The sequence below is a fragment of the Marmota flaviventris genome, chromosome 6 (assembly GCF_047511675.1).
Source record: "Marmota flaviventris isolate mMarFla1 chromosome 6, mMarFla1.hap1, whole genome shotgun sequence".
Taxonomy (NCBI): Eukaryota; Metazoa; Chordata; class Mammalia; order Rodentia; family Sciuridae; genus Marmota; species Marmota flaviventris.
In genome coordinates, this window is record NC_092503.1 from 15,672,532 (window position 1) to 15,691,608 (window position 19,077).

Consider the following 19,077-nt stretch of genomic DNA (forward strand, 5'->3'; position numbering starts at 1 on the left):
CTGAGAGCAAAGCAACCAAGGTAATTTGAGGAACTCTGGGGTCTCCATTTGTTAGCAAAAGGCTCAGCACTCACCCAGGTGGGGGACAGTGCCTCAGACTTGCTCCCTTCTACCCTGTCATTGGGAGTTTGACATCTTTAATGAAAATAAGGTGGAATGTCCCAGTCCTGATCCTCTGGTAGCAGGTGTGCACTTCAGACACTGGGGAGCTATCGCCCTGATTTATACCGCTCCAAGCAGCATACCCCCTTTCTGTTCCAAAAAACCTTGACAAGTTAAGGAACAATGAGAACATGCCCGGGCTGAAATATCTAGGTAAATATTACCCAGAAGGACACTGGCTTTCTCTTACTCACACTGGGAACAGGGACAAGTCAGTGTTACCTGTTGAAAGCCACTTTCTTGCATGTACACTGGAGCAGTTGCTGGTCAGAAAAACAAAATGCTGACGATGTCACTGCACCTGCAGCCTAACATAAAACCCCTCCCTGAGTGGGGACAGGCACAGAACTGAGGACACTGTGGAAGGAGCATGTCACTCATTCAGCTGGTTGCCTCTGGACAAAACACCATGAGGAAGAGGAGGCACTGCTTGGAAGGCCCTGTACTAGGTGTGTGTGGGGGGGTGCTGTTGTTGGCCCCTGGCCACTGAGCTCTTCCTGAGCAGTCACTGATCTCTTGCAAGCTTTCCCCAATAAACCATGCCTATGGTGCGGTCTCTGGGCACTTCCTTGGCCTCCCAGCAGCCTCTCCCATTGCCCTGGAACAATTGGCTCATGGACATGACAGAAGCCCACTTCTGAGATAACACACTCCCTCCCTTGATGAGGCCATTCATCTTCCATTCATGCACTGGGGAGCCTCACGTACCATTCACCTCTTAAGCATCCCACCTCTTGATCCTGTTAACCACACAACCAAATATCAACATGATGTTTCCAGGATACTCAAACCTTAGCAAGGGTCAGCTCATGTTACAGAGACAAGACCAGAGAAGCCAGTTGTTGTCCAAGATCCACACTAAGTGGTGGTAGATGAGGCTGGACCCTCAGTGTCCCCAGACTGGGAATGATATGGTGGAGGCACCTGTCTCTTATCAGGCTGGCTGAATCCACAGGATGAATCTCCTTTATACCAGCAGTCTCATGTCCTGCTCCTAAGGAAGTGAACATTACGTTGGGTGGACAGGACAGTGTGGTATATATATTCCACCTCCAGCATCCTTTCCCTCACCAAAGTGACTGTTTTGAACCATCTATGGTCACCCTGGTATCTGGCCTGTTGGAAGGGGTGAAGAAATTAAGGTGTCAGACATGACTATGACCATCTGTCAGGCCTCTCCAAGACTCCAGGTCCAGGCTGGAAGGTTTTAAAAACCTCTTAATAACATACTTGTTTTCTTCTTGCAGCTGTTACCATCGGCACCAGCCTGGTTCAAAGGCCTTACAACCCTGCGGTGATTTTCTCCATGAACAGAGGGCCCAGCGCTGCTTTTCACCCCATCAGTCCAGGAGCAGCCGCAGGGCAAGCGCAGATCCACCTTCAGCACGACTGTACCTGCCCCTCAGAACAGCCCAGGGACCTGGTCACAATCCAGAGCGCCAACACCAACGATTCGGAAAATCCTCCCTCCTTAAGAAGATGACTTTGTAGCCAGCTGCCCTTTGGGAAGCTTAGGTACTTGTCTGGACAGAGGACTTGCCCAGCAGGCTCTGAGTGTGACCCTGAGCATCCTGACAGTCAGTTAATGCATGAATAAAGGTGGCGCAGGGAGTCTGTCTTGGGAGGGTTTTCCTGGGTGGGCTTGGACCCCTTGCAGACAGAGGGGTGCAGTCAGATTCCTGAAGGGCACCTGAGGTGAGTCCCACGCGAGGGTCCCAGGCCATCCCAACACACACCACCCATTTAAGACCTGATTCAGAGACACTCTGGCCGCTCTTTCCCTTTGTGTCTTTTCCTCGGCCTTGTGCTTGCTTAATGGGCTTTTTCCTAGAGCTAAAGGTGAGATCCCCGGGGAGAGATTTAGATTAATGAAAGAATGAATCAGCCAATCAATCACTCAGAGCAGAGCAGAGGGGAGCAAGGAAGGCAGGAGCCAATTACAGGGGCTTCGATCCCGAGAGGGGTTTTGAGCTGCATGGGGTGAACACCTCCTCTGCGTCCCCAGGGAATGCAGAGTATCTGGGCTCACATAATTCAGAATGTCGCCCTGTGTTGTCCTGGTGGCTTCCAGGCCTGGTCTTTCCGTGGCCTCGCCTGCAGCTTGCAGCTCTGCCCATTTACTCCAGGGCACCTTCCATATCACCATGATATAAAAATAATCCAAAGAAACAACCGGACTGAGAAACCCTGAAATTATTCCACCACACTCCTATCTTCCAGGCTTCTCTTTAACTGGTTCATTTGGGGAGAAAGTGCTTTCAATCCACTTTGCCACTGAGGGGGACAAGGCTGTCATATTCATGTATTTTTTTTTTTATCAATATCAAGTAGTCACTATGGACTGGTGGATGCCAGCTCAGGAACAGGGAGGAAGCTGGCTGCCCTGTCACTTCTCTTTGTGTCCCCAGCAGTTAAAATGTGCTATGCTAATCTGTTCCCAAACCTTCAGTCTCAGCCCCTCCCATGTCTCCTGGTTTCTTTCCCTCGGAGGAAGCTTCTCCCGGGCTGGCTGTCTCCCCATCAACACCCTCCTCCTGCTCACTGCAGGATTCATTGTCCCCGGCTGACTGGACAGCTTGAGGACAGAGAATGGAAGTGGTTCCCCCCTGATAGATTCATTGTAAGACTCCTTTGCACTTCCAAGCGTCCCAGTGTGACTTAGGGAGCTGCTTGGGGCTACTTGAACCTCAGGCCTAAACCCACAGGCAGTGACTGCGGTTGCTGAGCCAAGAGAGGCCAGTCAGCCTGCTGCTCTGACCGGTGAGGGTCAAGCCAGGCCAGCTGGGAGCCCCCCATAACAATATCTACGGGCAGCGATGCCTCCAGCACTCCTTTTCCCAGAGCGACCGCAACAGCGGTTAACCAGACGTGCTGGGCCAGTGGCTTTCCTCTGGGAAAGAGAGGGGCGGCCATATGCTCAGCTTTTGTGTGCTTAACTAGTGGAGTCAGAGCATATGTTGAGGCAGCCCTGGAGACACCGCTGTCCACTTAGCTTTGTCCACACAGTTAATTGGGAGCAGGAAGCCCTCATTCCATTCAGTGCGCTCCCGCACCCCCCTGTGCCAACCAGCCCCTCCACTTGGCCAGCAGTGTCTTTGTTGTCTGAAGGAGGTTCCAGACGGGGAAGGCCAGACGTAACCGACCAAGAAGATGGGCTCACACCACCGCGCCAGTTTTGTCATGGAAAAAAAGTATTCCCCGACAGAGTGATGAGTACTCAGTAGAAACTGGTGGTGATGCCCGAGGATTCGTCTTTAGGAGACGGTAGACCCAGCTACCTGTGAGGGAGGCCCCGACTCCCTGGAGCCTACGTGGATGCTTAAATGGACCAACTCGCTCTTGGGTTGCTTTTAGAATCATAGGATTTTAAGGGAGAAACAGCAACAACAACAACAAAAAGAAGGCAAAGTGCCAAAATGTAACAGTTATAATAGAATTTTAGGTGCGTTTTTTCTTTTCTCCTACTGGATACATTCTCCAGTGTTCTAGGGCCAGCACTTACTACCATTATAATCAGACAGAAGACACCGTGTCCTAACACTGGGTGTGCCTGAGTCTATACCATGCAAATGAACGAACTCAGTGGCAGATACTTGTCAGGTGGGATCGGGTGGAGGGGAGACAGGCATCCTGGTAAAGATTTTTCTTTTAAAAAGAACTCAGTGGAAATGTTTAAAAAATGAAAAAAAAAGTCTTCACACACCTGGCTGTGGTGGTGCATGCCTGTAATCCCAGCAGCTCAGAAGGCTGAGGCAGGAGGATCACAAGTTCAAAGTGAGCCTCCACAATTTAGGGAGATCCTGTATCAAATTAAAATATTAAAAGGGCTGGGGATGTGGTTTAGTGGTTAAGTGCCTCTGGGTTTAATCCCTGGCGCACGAGCATGCAAGCGCCTGAGCGTGTGTACACACACACACACACACACACACACACATACACACACACACAGTGGGGGGAGGGAGAAAAAAGAGAGAAAGTCTGTACATGCAGGAACTGTGCGCCTCTGAACACACCTCAACCCAGGCAGCAGGCTCTTAGAAGCAGAGACTGGTGAGGAACCACCAGCCACGCCATAAAACCAGTTCAGAAACCTCCTTAGAAGCTTGGGAACCCTAATTCCATTGAGAGCTATCCTCACCACCACCCAGGCAGGGAGCAAGACTGGAAGAGAAGAAAAGTTGAAGGGGCTTCCTCTGGTGTTAGAGTCGTAAACAAGTCTGGATGGTGCCTGGCAAAATGCTAGAGGGAGTGGTTTGAGAAGTAACAAAAACGAGCCATTAAGTGTGGAGATTCCTTATTGGTTGACTGATGTATCTAGTTTATGCTAATTAGATAAGCTGTGTGGAATGTATAAATACTGCTCCTGTCCTACAATAAATGGCTCCTACTCCTGCTGTATCAACGGACACAAGTTGTTCGTCACACCCCCCCCCCCCCCCCCCCCCCCCCCCCCCGGTTATTTTGCCCAGCCAGCCGGGCTGCGGCACTCTGGCCCACTTGATTCAGTGTCTCTGGCCTGGAAAAGTGGCCAATGTCAGCAATGTTTGGGGGACTTGCCCCAGCCTGGGTTACTAATCATTTTGTCCAACTGTGGCTGCTCTGAGCACAGATTGGGAGTAGGGGAGAGGGGACCTTTGTAGGTAAATATGTGACAGGGCATGCTTAAAATAGGAACACACAGGTGCGGGGCCCCTGGTGCTGAGGAAGCTAATGAGAAGTTACCCTCTTGCCAGCATTGACCTCTCAGGGTATATACTAGACAAAAGAATATCCAGGTACTTATTCCACTCAGCATATATTATATACAAATTTATCTCTTTATTCCAACCTTCTCCCAGGGGCTTTCTTATATTGCAAATTAAATATCCCAGATTCTCTTGCAACTAGTGTTTCCTATATAGTCGAGAATTGCCACCTACATGCCCTTATGAAGCCTTGATAGGAACTGGGTTAAGTGGGGGTGAGGCAGGGCTCACAGATGGGTTTGTAACCAGCAGGCTGGGTGGTGGCTTTTGATCCCTGGATTGTAGCTGGAACTCTATGTTCTTGCAATCACCATTTGCAATGGCTACTTCTTGCTCTTTGGAGTACAGTGAAGGGGGGGATCCTGGAGCCCTGCAGCTAGCAGAGCTGATTCCCCATCTGAAGGGGAAGCTCCTGTCCATCACAGTGCTGAGAGAACGAATCTTCCCCTCTTCCCTTAGTGAGCTCAAAAAATAAAGCACTTCTCCTGGGAGCATGCTGGGCTTTGGAAGACTTTACTTAATCTATGATATCTACTTTGTAATATTTATCTAGTCTATTAAATCCATATCATTTATTCATCTGGATGCTCCCAAGAGAACTTTGCTCTTAGATTAAATGAAAATTGCGGATCTTCACATTTCTCCATATAGAGTAGTATATTTGACCAGTGAAGACATCTTGTCAGCAGTGAGCCAGGTATGGATAAATACCAAATCAGCTCAGGGGACACGTGGCTCTTAAGTGAATCGAGGCTTTTAAACCTGGGGCTCAACTGGCCTTGCTTTTAAAATACACCCTCCACTCAGTGTACCTCTGGGTCCGGACTCTTCCTAAATACCACTTATTCATCTGGATGATCCCAAGACAAAAATCACTCCCTTGATGCCTGGCTCTTGAAAGCATCATAACTCTGAGGCCACTCTACCTGTATCATATTCTGCCGACTGAATATGATGTGTAGCTGTCCCTGTGCCAGAGGCCAACCTCCATGTGCTCACGGGGCCCCAAGACCTGTCCCTTTAGATTCCTCCGCTCCTCTCCCTTCCCGTGGAATTCTCAAGCTGCCAGAGGCAGATATTTCCCCTCATCTCTTGATGATGCAAAAAACAAACAAAACCACCACAACAAAATCCAAAACCAGGCAGAGTTAAATAACCTCAGCCCAGGTCCAGAACCTTTAAATTCCTCAGTGGCTCCCACTTCCCTCAGGATAAAGTCTCTGCGACTTAATACACAGGAGAAGCCCTTCCTGACCCCCACCCAGCCTCACCCCATCCAGCCTCACCCCACCGCCACCTCTCCTGCAGGCTCCAACCCTGCAGAGCCCTGCACTTTGCCGTACCTGGTGTTAAAGATACAGCAACGAACGAACAGACCCAGTCCTGCCCTCCCAGAGCTTACGGCTCAGCGAGGCAGCGAAGAAACATGTTTAAACAGGCAGGAATTGATGCTATGACAGGTGAGGTGACAGAATAAGAACATGGGTGACAGGACCTGATAACATCAGAGTTCTCCTGAGAAACAGAACCATTAGGATGTTTGTGTGTATATCTATAAATAGATTTATTATAAGAAATTGGCTCACATAGTTAGGGAGGGGCAGGTCCCAAGGTCTACAGGGTGAGTCCACCAGCTAGGACAGGGAGAGGAGATGTTCTGCTTTCAGTCTGAGGTGGGAAAACTTGATATCCGAGTCTGAAGGTTGTCAGGTGGAGGACTTCTCTTAGCTCAGGAGGGTCCATATTTTGTTCCATTTTATCTTTCAACCACGGGACTGAGGTCCACTTACATTAAAGAGAGCAATCTGCTTTATTCTGTCTACTCAGTAAGTGTAACTCTCATTCAAAACACCCTTACAGGAACACTCAGAATGATGTTTGACCAAATATCTGGGTACCCTGTGGCCAAGTCAAGTTGACATATAAAATTAGCCATCTCAGGGTCCAAGAACCTCAATTCTAGAAAGGCTCCATGATCCCCTTGCCTCCATAAGACTGCATGCAGTGGCCTGCTCTCTGTTCCTATGGCTCCATCACAGTCCATGTCAGAAGTTGTTGTCATGTCATGTGATGTCATGCCAGAATCCTGCTGACTTCTTGTCCTATCCGCTGGACTGTGACCTCTTTGTCGTCTTTACAGAGCTCTTAAACCCTTGCTCTGGAGTCAGACCAACTAGGCTAACATCCTGACTCTCCTACTTTTATACATGAACAGCTTTCTTCATGACCCCTAGCCTCAGCTTACTTATCTGTCAAAGGAGACAGTAGTACTACCTCGGCCTCACAGGAATGCTGTGAGAATTAAATAAGTCACCTCAGGGGTCCCTAGAAAATAGAAGCCATTATTCTCATTCCTGGTGGAACTCTATCCCCAGCACACTCTCCTGCACATGACAGGCTCCTGATTGGCTCACAGGGCACAACACTGACTCCCAATTCCTGGTCTACCAGTAACTGAATGTGTCTGTGCCCCATGTCCAATGGCAGCCCAGGATCCATTCTTATAGAACCTGCTAGCACTGCCCAGCTCCCTACAGACAGGTTCAGTGGGAAGGAAGTGCCTGATCATGTCTCCAGAAGCAGCACAAGAGCATGGCAGCTGAGCAGAGCATGTGGGGGCTTAGAGGAGCTGGTCCAGCAGCCGTTCCCAGTCCGTACTGAACACTCGGTCTTTAGTGACCTGCACTGTCTCGTTTGCTCTTTGGTTAAGAGCAAGACTTAATTCCATCAGGCAATTGATTTCTGGCCAATCACTTTAAAAAGGAGACCACAGGACAGGTCATTATCTAGCATTTGTTTTCCTCTTCAAAGAGAAACAGCACCCAGTGGAATGAATCAGGTGGGCAATTCCATCTTTTCCCATCATTAAGGATTTTTTTGAGAATTTTGGATCCCATCCTTTCCTTGTCTAATCTGAACTCAGAGGTGTACATATGTGAAGGGTTTCTTGTTCTCCAACCACACAGGGGCATGGAGCAAACCTCAGAATGGGAGTTACGTTCTGTGCTTGCATCTCTCACTAGCCTCTGTCTCACTTGTCATGCCCACTGTAGGTAGGCAGGGTCACCACCCTACATAACATACAAAATGATATCTACACCCACTAGGTGATCCTCGTGACAATGTGTGGGGCAGGATACAGCACAGCACAGTACTGCTGGTAGCTAACATGGGAAGGATTCAGCCCAAGACCTTGCAGAAGCCAAGCTCATTTCTGCATGGAAATAAACGTGAAGTGGAGAAAAGACTTCTCAGAGCATGTGAATCAACGACCACATAATGCTGCTCTTTAAGAGATGATTTTGGCATCATCTCTGATATTCCCTGGAGTTGCTTCTGCTCTGAAGTTAATAACATGGTGATCACAGGATTTGGCCTCCATTGTATTTTTTAATTTCTGATTTTCATTCCAATCCATTTTTTTTTTTTTTTAGCATGAGCACCACCAACTAAATGAAAGCTCATTGCCGCACATTTAAAAAGATGTTGAAAGACAGCAACAGTGAATGAATGTTAAATTAACAGCCCCTAGCTGCCACCGGTGACACTGGCCGGGGTTTCTCTGCATGCAATCACAGTGCACTTTGAACTGAGTATTTGCTCCTCAGATAAAAGGACCAGAGCAAAGGCACAGTTTATGATTCATTGAGCCCACTGTGAAAGTTGGGTGTTAGGGGTTGAATGGTGTCCCCCTCCCCCAAAATGTTGAAGTTCTAACTCCCAGCAACTGTGAATACGACCTTATGTGAGTCTTTGCAGATGATGAAGTTTTGAGGCCAGAAGGGTGAGCCTTAATCTGATTTGACTGGTGTCTTCATAAGAGATGGAGATTTGAATACAGAAACAGACACCTGCAGAGGGAGGGTGTCATGAGGACTCAAGAAGAACACCATCTTCAAACCATGGGACCCTGAAGCCTCTGGAAGCTCAGGAAGAACCATGAACATCTTCCTCAGGAGGAACCAGCCCTGCCAACACCCTGAGCTTGGCCTTCTGGTCCCCCCAAACTCTGAGACAATGAATTTCTATTGTTTCAGCCACCAATCTATTATACTTCATCATGACAGCTGCAAACGGATATCCTAGGCTACTCCTGATTATTTTAATTTGGAGGGATTAATCCCCTTAAGGTGATATCATTTATTTAAACATCCTGCTTCCAAGGCACACAATTAGCCACGGTAACTTGGATACCTAGGAAATGTTTGGGGAAGAAGAATCCATAGCAATCTGGAGTTCCTACAAGTGAAGAAGGCAAAACAATTTAGGAATATGTATAAATAACTGAAATGGTAGCTAGCACCCATTGACTATCTTGTTAAGCAATTCTCACGCATTGATTCATTTAACTTGCTCAACTCTACATAACAGATAAAACCCCCACTTTTTAAATGTGGATAAAGGAGCCCAGAGAAATTTGGTTACTTGCTTGAAGTGGCACAGCAAGAAAGTGGGGATGTCATAGTTTTATCATAGGCAACCTGACCACATGGCATACCTCTTATGGCTAGAAAGGCCTGCCAGTTAACAATCCTATAAGTTATGGTTAATTCATGATCAGCATCTGTGAGATGATAAGGCAGGTTTGTTACCTACTTCTTCAGCCTATACTTACCATGGTGTACCATGGCAGGCATGGTGCTGGGCACTGGGGATTCAAAGCTGAAAACCATGCATACCTACTGTTATGGTTTGGATGTGAGGTATCCCCCAAAGCTCATGTGTGAGACAATGCAAGTAGGTTCAGAGGAGAAATGATCAGATTATGAGATCCTTGATCCAATCTGTGAATTGATCCCCTGATGGGATTCACTGAGTGGTAACTGAAGGTGGGTAGGGTGTGGCTGGAAGAGGTGGGTCATTGGGGGTGTGCTCTTGGGGTATATATTTGGTGAGCTGAGCTTAGTCTTTCTTCTGTGCTTGATCATCATGTGAGCTACTTCCTCTGCCACACTCTCTGCCATGATGTTCTGCCCCAACTCAAACACCAAGGAATGGAGCCTGCTGTCTATAGACTGAGATCTTTGAAACCATGAGCCCCCAAATAAACTTTTCCTCCTTGATAATTGTTCTGATCAGGTGTTTTAGTCATAGCAGCAAAAAAGCTGACTAAAACAAAATACCTTCAAAGAACACACGTCGATGGAGTACAGACCGTGGCATAAATCTTTGGTTTCACTTTTATGTGATTATTCTTAGTACTTCCTACCACAAAATTGAGACTCATGCTAGGAGAAAGATTTCTATAATATTATAGCGGTGGGTAGTTGTATGTATCAGCTTGGCTAGGCTGTGGTTACTCAATCCAGCACTTCTTAGTATTGCTGAGAAGTATGTGGTTAACATCTACAGTTATTGGACTCTAAGGAAAAGAGATCATACCTCAGGACATGGGCTGGCAGACCATTAAAGATTTTGCTGTGGTTTGGATCTAGAAAGTCCCCTGAAGTTCCATGTGCTCAGAATTATGGCTTTGGGAAGTGATTGGATAGGGAGGCCCTGACCTCATCAGTGGATTAATCCATTTATGACTGAATGAACTATTTGGAAAGTGAGTCCTGGTTGGAGGAAGTAGGTCACTGGTGTACCATGGCAGGGCTGATCTTCTCTCTGTCCCTTCCTTTCTCTCTGCTTCCTAGCCACCATGAGATAAGCAGCTTTCCTCCACTATATCCTTCTACCATGATGTGTCTGCCATGTGTCTGCCATGGAGCCCACCATAGACTGAGAACAGGAGCCAAAATAAATCTTTCCTAAGTTGTTCTTGTCAGGTGTTTTGGTTGCAGCAATAAAAAACTGACTAACACAAGGCCTAAGAGAAAAATTGAACCTTTCCAGAGAAGAGAAATTTCTTTTTTCTCAAAATTGCTGCTTTAACTTCTGCCTGAGTTTCCAGATTTTTAAACTAGCCAACCCTCACAAGCACATGAGCCAATTCCTTAAAATAATAAATTACATATGTATAAACATACATGCACATAAATACACATATATGCAAACGTGTGTTTGTATGTGTCCTATTTCTGTCTTCAAAAAACCCTGACTGAAACAATCAATAGTCTAATTTTGAAAAATTACAGAACCATATACCAGCTCTGGGACCTTCAGAAAATTCTAGAAGCCCTTAGAATTCTTTTCAGAAATTCTTTTTAAGTTTTAAATTCTTCATGTTCAAAATGACAATAAAAATGTTTCTGAATAACAATATTTGCGTTCACAGAGATGAAAACTCTTTTATACAATAAAATGACACACTAATAGTTATTAAATGCCAAGAGTATATTTCTTACAGATGATAACCAATTATTTCTTCTTAATTCAGAGTTTGCAAAACAGTCCTCGGAGTAAGACATTAAAAAGGGGATATTCAGTCTCAGATGGAAAGAATACACACAAAAGCAGTTTGGGGGTCCCCATGAGCCAATCAAGGAGGTATTCAATAGGTCGTCCTGCATGGGCTAGCCCCGCCCCAGGCAAGAACTGGGGAAGACAGACTCAGAGACCAGTTCCAGTCAGCTCCTCTTGGGCATGGAGACAGAGGAAAGAAGGCATTTCCCATCTGTTCTGCAGTCTCCTTAAGAGATTTGTGGACAGGAAATTGAACAGGCTCAGTGGCTACTCCTCAGCTTTGTGGGTGAAACTGCTGTCCCTGTAACATGGCTTTACAGAGCTGTGTTGAGGCTATCCCTAAGTATAGCCTGAGCAGAGTACTTGACGGTGTGATTTGGGAGCCAGGAAGGAAACCTATGACAAACCCCAAACAGTCACAGAATTAAAGCTTTGGTTTTATGACCATCTGGGGAGCACAGAGTGCTGGTGAAATCACAGTACCATGGAGGAATGTGAGCATGGACCTCGTACATGCAACACCTGTGCCTGCCGCACCCTGTGCCTGGGGCCCCCAGTATGTGGGTGCAGGAGGGCAGGAAGGAAGGGGTAAGTGTGGGTAGACCAACTGCAAAACTATCAGGAAGCTGTGGCTGGGACTTACTCTTATTGTCTCTGTGTGCAAAACCCAGACAGACCTGCGGACGAGACTATCCACATGGGAGAGTGCTGCTGAGTTCCTCTGGCAATCTGGTGGTGACTTCCTCACTTGCTCCCTTCCCCAGAAGAAAGGAGTTGGGAGGAGCGGCCAAGCCTGCATTTGGCCTGCAAAGCTTAAAATGTGCATCTCGCCCTTTATAGAAGGGCTTAACATCCTTAACAAAGACAATGACATCTGTAGGGTCACAGGGCCACAGGGCATTTCCCTGGTCTTCCAGAATGCTATGCTTTATTCAAGCCAACAAATTAATTCTGAGAACAAGATGTTTTTTCTTTAATTCAAACAACCAACCTTTTGCTCTCATATTATCCTTCTAACTAAAAAATGGCCACGGTGGCGGGCCTGAGATTGATGGAGGCCCGGCTGTGCCTGGCCTGGGACTCCTCCTTACTATACGTTTTCCATTACAAATATTGATGTTATATTCTTCCCCCTGGAGACTCGGCACACTTAACTTTGGTCATTTTCAAAACCCTTTATCATTTGCTTGATTTTCCAGACTCTTCTATTACCCCCCTCCCCAAGATGACCATAACAATCAGTTTTAATGAACATATAACACAATCATGGCAATAAATCATGCTTGAGTTTTATGTATGGCTATGTGTTCCATGAAAACTGCCTGTCATACTTGCTCCGTAACGGTGTCTGTTTGGGAGCTGAAAGTCCCATGGACAGCACAGAGCTTTTTTTATATGGCATGCTGCTCCTCAAACAAAATCAGTAAATATCTGAGGTCAAGCAAGAAGTCCCTGTGGTTCCAAGAAAGGATCAAGTGCTTGTAGTGTGAAGAAACAATGCATTTTGCAAGCTTCATGGCAGAGAGAGACACAGAGGGGGCGGGGGGTGGGGTGGGGAGGCGATCGTGGACTACCAGGGAGAATGGGGGAGTGATAGGGTTTGTGGCTTTCTACTATCATCTCAGAGTATTTGGTACCTCAAATAAATTTAGAAATGTGGAGAGTCCCAGCCCAGGGACACCCAGGGCAGGGCCAGTGCACCAAGCTGGTGGCCAAATCCCCCAGCAGGCTGTTCCTTTATGGCTCACAGTCAGGGCCGTGAAGAAGGGAATTGGGAGGAGCGACCAAGCCTGCATATGGCCTGCAAAACTTAAAATGTGCATGTGGCCCTTTATAGAGAAGAAGTGCCCTAGAGCGTCCTAGACTGGCCTGATCACCTGAAGGCTCGCCTGTGGTGAGTGTCACACACACAGATAAAGCTGGTGGGGTGTCTGGTGCAGAGTGGGCTCGGAGGTCTGTATTTTTAACAATGCCCCCAGGGGTCCCAGGATCAGAGAGTTTGGGAAGGATTGCCTGAAGCCAATTCTGACTTCTGTGGACAAGGAGGGACCTGGAAGGACTACCACAGAGCTGCCCCTAATCACTGCAAGTCAGGATCACCTACACATCCATCCAGGGGACACAGGACATGGCCCTTAGCATAAATGAGATGGCCATAATTATTAATGGAAGAAATCCTCACCTGTGAAAATTAAATTGCAGAGAGATCCTCTAAATAGGATACCATTATATGAAGTTTTTACTGCATATGAATGGGTTCTACACACGGCAAATGCTCAAAGCCAAGCATCGGAAGGACAAATACCAACCTCAGGGTGGTAGTTACTCTGTGGAGGGAGAGGAAAGGGGCAGAGAGAGGTACAATCAGGCTTCCATTTTATCTATAATGTTTCATTTCTTAAGTGTCATGTCACTTAACATGATGCAGGAGATGATATATGGAGATCAATAATATTCCCTGGATTTTTCTAGATACCAGAAATATTTTATTCTAATAATTTTTAAAATGACTACTGAGTAATTTTTAGCTCTTAATTCCAGGAAACCAAAGTCTTTTAGGGTCATATGTGGATCACATGAAAGAAACTTCACATTTTCTTGTGCATTTTTTTTTAAATAATATATTTAGTTGTAAATGGACATAATACCTTTATTGTATTTACTTTATGTGGTGCTGAAGCTTGAATGCAGTGCCTCACATGTGCTAGGCCAGTGCTCTACCACTGAGCTACAGCCCCAGCCCTTCTGTGCCTTTTCTAGTGATCAATTTATTGAGTGATAAAGATTTTTTTTTAAAATCAACTGGCTTTTATCAATCACTATAGGGAGAAGGAATAGTAGGGAGATGCTAGACCAAGAACTTGCCTCAACCTTTTTTCCTAGAAGGCCCTTTATATTTCAGTTCTTTTAGCTGAAGGAAGGAACATCGCTTCCAGAAGCTTCTCTCAGCAGCATGTTATGGTTTGGATCTTAAATGTCCTCCAAAGGCCCGTGAGCTAACACCTTGGTCACCAGCTTATGGTGCAATTGGGAGGTGGTGGACCGTTTAGGAGGTGGGGTCTAGCAGAGGTAAGAGAAGTCACTGGGGGTGTGGCCTTGAAGGGGACATGGGGACCCTGCTCCTCCTACCCCCCGCTGCCACACAGTGAACAGATCTCCTCCACTATGTGCCCCACTGCTATGCCGTATACTGAGCCACCATCACAGGCCCAAAGCATCCAGGCCACGTGACCATGCACTGGAATGCTGAAACCCAGAGCCAAGATAGACCATTCCTCCTTTGAGTTGATTTTCTCAGATATTTTGTTGTGGCTATGGAAAACGGACTAACCTATAGCAGGGAATGCTGGTCAACATCTTTATTAAAACACTAGAGGCAGATGTAGACATCAGGGCAAGGTGGGATAGCTGATGAGGTGGTGACGAGGCAGGCCTGGTGGTTTAAGAGAGAGTGGGCTCTGCCCTCAGCAGCACTCTCAACAAAGACACGCTGGGAAAGAAAAGGATGCAACCTGAGACTGCAGGGGAGAAACTGCACAGCAGATGCTTCCAGAGAGACTCAAACGGATCACAGCTACCAGACAATGGTGAGAGCTGCAAATAAAGCCTGCAGGCCAAGAGGAGAGATTCTGCTAATTGGAGTACATAATTCAAGAGGTGAACACAGCACAAACGCCCCCGCAGGGACTGACTGCAGGTTTAATTAAAGATGATCTTCCATAACCTTGTCCTGATTTAAAAAACACTGGCCCTGAGAAATGCTCAGGAAACGTGCGCGCCTCATTAGTAAGTTTCTTATTCTTCGAATCTTAGATATTGGGGCTATTTTCCCATCTGTAATTTGGCCTCTGGGATGGCTGTTGGATTTAGGATTCTTTCTCAAAGGCTGTCTCCACCCCCGGCCAAATACAATATCACCAGGGAGAAGTGAAACAAACACATTTCAGTATTAAAAAGGACGAAGCGTAACACAGAGATAATAGAGACTTTTTAAACCCACCTTCCTTCCTTCCTTCCTTGTCCCTCCCTTTGCCCCTCCCTCCATTTCTCTCTCTCTCTCTCTCTCTCTCTCTCTCTCTCTCTCTCTCTCCTCTCTCTCTCTCTCTCTCTCTCTCTTCTCAGGAGCATTCTGAGATAGAGCCCTGAAGGTCAGGTGCTCTACCTCTGCTTCTAGAAACATCAAATTGTAGCCTGGCAGACCAGGGGAACAGCCAGCTTCACTGAAATCCCCTGTTCCCCACCGTGGCTGAGCAGAATCAGATGAATGATGGGCACAGCACCAGGAGGAAGTCAGAGGAGAAGAAGCAAGGGCTTTGGGGTGGTCATTGCTTTTAATAATCAAGTATCCATGTAACTCCATGCAGGGTCTTCCTGTTCACAGAAGACTGGCAACAGAGGTGTGGCAAGGTGCTCTATGTGTATAAATGCTGTATGTGTGGTCCCCAACCTGTGGTCCCCAACAGGTTTTACCTGTGATTTTTCAATTTTTCAACCTCACAATGGTGTGGAAGTGATAGGTATTTAGTAGAAATCAGACTTTGAATTTAGGATTTGGATCTTTCCCTGGGCAGCAGCAGCTGCAGCCATAGCCCCATCACGAAGGGAAACAAGCAAGATTCCACGGAAGACTGTGCTGTTGGCAATTTGGGGGATATTTATGTTTGGTTTTCACATCTCATCACGTCTTTAAAAGTTACAGGAGGTATTCGACACTTTTATCAGAAGATGGGCTTTGTGTTCTATGATTTTGTCCACCAAAGGCTAATGGACGCGTTCTGAACATTTTTAAGGTGAATTGGCCAATAATGGTGTTGGGTAGCGTGTATTGAACGCATTTTTGACTTATGACACTTCCATTTACTATGAGATTACAGGGACGTAACCCATCCCAAGCCAAGGAGCCTCTGGTACATACACGATCGTCCTGCTGGCGTTCCCATTTTATAGATAAAGAATGCAAGGTGCGCACGCCATGGCTGCACTGGGAGCCACGCAGCGGTAGGTTGGTGGGTTGATTGGTTGGCTGGCATCAGGTCTTTGCAACTGCTGGAGCATCCAAGCTAATGAACACGCGTCTTACGCCTGCAGATGTTTATACTGTGCCAAAGCTTTTCTTGTTAATTGCTCCTGTGAGACTTTCTACCCCGTGGGAGCATTGCCGCACATGTTTCTGAGTTTACAGATAAGAAGATCAGAGTCCAGACTGGTTAAATCACTTGCCTAGACACCAGGCTGGGTGCTGACAGATTCAAGTATTCTTTCCTCTCCATCAGCCTCCCATGGTCCACAACAGAGACCATACACACACCCCTGTTCCCTTGGAGGCCTTGTTGTGAGCAAGACCTTTCCCTACAATATTTACATTGCATGAAGCACTCTGTGGGTGAAGGAAATACCCAGATCAATGTACCAGACTCACAGGTATGTAGCACGTGACCTTGAACCTGCCTCGATACATCCACATAACACAAGACAGAGCCACACAACGTAATTGCCCGTGCTTCCCTATTGCAGGTAACTGCTCTACACGGTTCGACAGAGTTAGCTTTGCAGACAGACTGCCTGCCTTGAAGCTGAAGCTTTCTCATCCCCTGACCTCGGAACAGAGCTGGTCTTCCAGTTCTGGGAGCTCCACACCCTTGGACTCAACTAACTACGGAGCAGTAGAATTCATTTTGATAAAATTATACATGCGTGGAATACATCTTATTCTAATTGGGACACGTCTTTGTGAGTGGTCACAATGGTGGGATTCACCTGGATGTTTTCATATGTGTACACACGAAAATTATGTTAGATTTATTCTTCTGTCAATATTTTTAAAATTGTGTCTGTATTGAATATGTATAATTTTTTTCCTTGTTATATTCCCTAAACAATACCGAATAGCAAGTATTTTCAAAGCATTTAAATTGTATCAAGTATTGTAAGTACCTAGAAATGATTAAAATACAACATATGGTACACCCTGGAATATTACTTAGCTTTAAACAAGACTGAAATTATGGTATTTGCCGGTAAATGGATGGAGCTGAAAAATATAATGCTAAGCGAAATAAGCCAATCCCAAAGAACCAAAGGCCAAATGTTCTACGCAGATGCTAATTCACAATAAGGGTGGGGGCTAAAGACGAACAGAGATACTTTGAATTAGACAGAGGGAAGTGGAAGGATGGAAGGGGGTACAGGGGTAGGAAGAATAGTAGAGTGAATTGAACATTATTACCCTAAGTGCACATATGATTACATGACTGGTGGAACTGTACACCATGCACAGCCAGAAGAATGAGAAGTTATACTCTATTTATGTATGATGTGTCAAAATGCATTTTACTATCATATATAACTAATTAGAACAAATAAAACAAATACAATATATGGGAGGGTGTATGTAGTTACATGTAAATATTATGCCATTTTATACAAGAAACTTGAGCATATCTTCAGTTTGTTCTCCTTGGAGGCAGGTCCCAGAATAAATGCCCTGTGGATGCAGAGGGATGAGTATATTTAATCTCTCCAAGCGTCAGTGTCCTTATCTATATTAATGGGAATATCTTTGGCCTCCTGGGGCAGGTGTAACTCTGAGGGTCTGTGGACAATGCAGCCAACTACACAGCAGCTGGCACAGGGTGCACTCAATAGGAGGGAGCCAGTCGTCTCTGCTTGTGTTTGCTGATGATTGACAGCTGCTTTAAGTGGTTGGGCTTGGAAAGCAATTCTTCATGAATTCTGTGGGTAGTCATGGTCGCTGGACAGGCAGAAAAGGCAGAGGCTGGAGGACAGTGCCAGGGGTTTTCCAAAACTAAAAGAAAAAAGGCTCATTCTGGGCTGTTCTGGACACAGCTGCTTTGTATCATTATGAAGAGAAAAGAACCTGTCCCCCTTGTCAGTGGGTCACCTAAGGAAGCTGAGCCCACCCAGCCCCCAGCTTCTTCAACATACCTGTATGGATCTACGTACCTGCAGCCCTTCTGAGGCCTGCCCAGCCCTTCCTGCTGGAGTTGGCTCGTACTTTGTTCTGCCCTTTCACCGTCTGCACAGCTGCCTCTGTGAATCAGCAGGGCTGAGGGTGGACCAGTCCTCTGGCTGCTCCTTCCCTGCAGGTCCCACTGGAAACATGTCAAATGCACTACAGTCACAGCCGCCCAGACACACAGCCAGCCCTTGATGACCACCCTCAGCCTGGACGCACATGTAGTTCAGAGGCCCCAGCACAGAGCACATGGGTCAGGGGCATCGCTCCATAGCTCGGCAATCTTTGGCAAAGCTACCCTATTTTTCAAATTTTGTTAACATTAAATCTGCTCCTGTAAGTTCTTTTTTTCTCTTCATCATGCCCCATGTTGATACCACATAGTGTTTTATTGCTGGGCATGGGTTGTTCCCATTTTTCTCTAATATAATAACAAGCCTTTTACATGTATATGTGCACAAGGATTAGGTACATTTTTAGAGGTAGAACTACTGGATCAAGGGGTATTTGCTTGTTATATTTTAATATTTATTTCCAAATTGCCTTCCAAAAATATGGTTCCAGTTTGCATACCTACTGCCCTGTCACTGGGCAGCTTGGCTGCTATTTGTAAATTCAGGCAGGCTGCTGCTCACACCGTCAGGCTCTGGAAGAGGAAGCAGAATGCATTTGGTCAGCAGCCTAACAACATCCAAACAGCAGCCACAGTGGTTCTCTGCCCCTACCTTTAACTAGCCCTTCACAGCCCGCATGCCCAGACCCTTCCCCTCAATAAAGAATTTGATAAAGAACCATTGACTGACAACCCCCCAGGAGTATGTGCAGGTTAGGTTGAAGGAGAACAAA